This window comes from Chinchilla lanigera, unplaced genomic scaffold (genome assembly GCF_000276665.1).
Source record: "Chinchilla lanigera isolate Chin_1 unplaced genomic scaffold, ChiLan1.0 scaffold00059, whole genome shotgun sequence".
Classification (NCBI taxonomy): Eukaryota; Metazoa; Chordata; class Mammalia; order Rodentia; family Chinchillidae; genus Chinchilla; species Chinchilla lanigera.
Window position 1 is genome coordinate 13,631,259 of NW_004955460.1, and position 2,947 is coordinate 13,634,205.

The window sequence follows — 2,947 nt, forward strand, 5'->3', positions numbered from 1 at the left end:
TTTGTCTGTAATTTGGTAAGTCCCCCCTATTATTATGTTATCCTTCTTTTATTCTTTAAAATAATAAAAAAAATCAATACATGCTTGATTGAAAGTAGAACATTAATCAGCTCATTCTGTGAGATGAACACTCACAGCCTGACACCAAAACCAAAGACATCACAAGAAAAGGAAACTATGGACCAATATCACTTAGGGATACAGAAACAAAACATCACAAGAAAAGGAAACTATGGACCAATATCACTTAGGGATACAGAAACAAAAAATTTCAACCAATTTTTAGAAAATGAAATCTAGCAATATATAAAAAGGATCATGCACCACTTATGTCACCATTACAGGGATAGCTTAACACATGAAAGTCAACTAAGGTAACATCATATCAATAGACTAAATAAGAAAACCACATGATTCCCCAATAAGTGCAGGAAAAGTATTGGTAAAATTCAACATTGCTAGCTGGGCATGTAAGTGCAGCACTATGGGAGGCTGAGACAGGAGAGTCACAAGTTTTAACTTAGGCAACTTAAGTGACTTAGTGAGACCCTGTCTCAAGATAAAAAATAAAAAGGGCTGGAGATGTAGTGTAATGTGAAGGCCTTGTGTTCAGTCCCCAGTATGTATGTGTGTACTTACATACATACAACACTGCTTTGATGAAAACACTCAAATACTCAATAAAACTAGGACTGGAAGATAACTTCCTCATCACAATGGTGGGCACCTAAGAAAAAGTAACTTCCTACTAATGGTGAAAGAATACTTTTCACCTAAGATCAAGAGCAAGACCGGACTATCCGCTCTCTCTACTGTTATTCAAAATCGCACTGGGGCTCCTGGTGCTGCTTGTGTGCTCCTTCCTTGCGGACCTGGTACCTCTTTTGTGAAGTGGCAGCTAAGAAGACTCGGGCGCTCGCTATGGCTGACAAAAAGCCCAAGGAAGGAGTCAAGACTGAGAACAACGATCATATTAATTTGAAGGTGGCGGGGCAGGATGGTTCTGTGGTGCAGTTTAAGATTAAGAGGCATACACCACTTAGTAAACGAACGAAAGCCTATTGTGAATGACAGGGTTTGTCAATGAGGCAGATCATATTCCAGTTTGATGGACAGCCAATCAATGAAACAGACACACCTGCACAGTTGGAAGTGGAGGATGAAGACACAATTGACGTGTTCCAGCAGCAGACAGGAGGTGTCTACTAAAAAGGGAACCTGCAACAACCCTACTCCAGAACTCTGTTCTTACAGACCAAGAACACATTCTCGATTAGAAAACTGCAACTTCATTCCACCACATCCCGACTACTACAGTATAGTTTTCTCTATTCTTAAACTTACCCTTTCCCCATTCCTTTATTGTACATAGAGTGTCTGGGGTATGTGCACAAGCATATTGCTTTTTTTTTTTTTTTTTTTACTGAATGGCCAACAATATGTTTTGATTGACATCAAATGGAGATGGGATGGGGAATTACTGGTTCTGTGAAAATAATCCTCTTTCTCCATTAGTGGCCTGCTCATCAGCTCTTATCTTTATATTCCAGTAAGTTATTTTGCTCTCACTATTTTAACAGAAAAGACAACAACATGAAAATCCTTGCATACCTTGTTTGATTGGAGAATTTTAATGTTTTTCATTTATCATTGCAAAACCAAGGACAATTTTATAACTTTTTTGTATGTAGCTGTTACATGTAGGGCAATCTTTCTTTAAGTAGGAGTAAATTACTCTTTAAACAAAAAGGAATCTTAGGTAGTTTCCCCTTTAAGCCAAGTGTCTTGTTGTTTAAATAAACTTCTTGTTTAAAATGAAAAAAAAAAAATCGCACTGGTACTTGTAGCCAGGGAAATTAGGCAAGAAAATGAAAATAAAGACAGCTAAATAAATCAGACTCACATGTGTAAACATCATATTGTTCCCCTGGTGTGAGAAACTGAAAGAGTAAATAAGGTCTAAAATGTAAATTAAATATTATGAAAGGGGAGGAAACTGTTTAAAATGAACTATGATGGGGAAATGGGAAAGAAGGATAGGAAAAGGGAGAAAAAAATGTAAGTTATATTATTAATGTCTCTTGGTTCATAGAAAAAGAAGGTGTGTGCTAATATCAACTGGAGAACTTTTGTGCCCATATACTGTGCTCTGAGTAACTACTTCAAACATAATAATATACAGTGTATTAACTATTGTTATTCTCCTATCATCTTGTCATAAAATTTTGTTTTACCTTTTTTCCATAAAATAAATTTTAAAAAAGAAAATAAAGCTGGGCATGGTGGTGCACGCCTGTAATCCCAGGACTCTGGAGGCTGAGGCAGGAGAATCATTGTGAGTTCGAGACAAGCCTGGGCTACAAAGTGAGCTCAAGACCAACCTGAACTGCAGAGCAAGACCCTGTCTCACAAAGACAAAAACAAAGAAACAAAAAAAAAAGAAAATAAAGATAGCTAGAAAGGAAAAGAACAAATAAAATTAGCTCTATTTGCAGATGACATGACCATACTCATAAGCGAAATAAATCTAACCCACAGGTGTAAACATCATATTATCTCCCTAGTGTAAGAACCTGAAAGAGTAAATAAGACCCAAAATGTACAATAGACATTATGAAAGAGAAAGGAATTGCTCAAACAAAGGAAGAATTGGGATGAGGGAAAGGAGAAAAAGAAAGAAAGAAGGAAGGAAAAAAAATATATATGTAAGTATGTGTATAGAAGGATAGCTGGGAAAACTGTACTGTTGATATCTAATGGTTTATTCAAAGGAACAATTAATGCCTAATTTTTTCCTTTTTGATCAATTATGCATGCTTATATCTGGTAATCTGAACAACTAATTTGAAGACAACAGTGTGTAATATAACAACCATCGGTGAATTCCTACCATCTTGTCTAGTGAAATTCTGCATTGTTTCTAATGGTTTTTTTTTTTGTTTTATTT

At 36.0% G+C, this 2,947-nt stretch overlaps 1 pseudogene; it reads left to right on the forward strand.

Annotated features, from left to right (window-relative positions):
* Positions 1-854: 854 nt before the first annotated feature.
* On the forward strand, positions 855-1,281 carry LOC102022169 (annotated as a pseudogene).
* Positions 1,282-2,947: the final 1,666 nt, after the last annotated feature.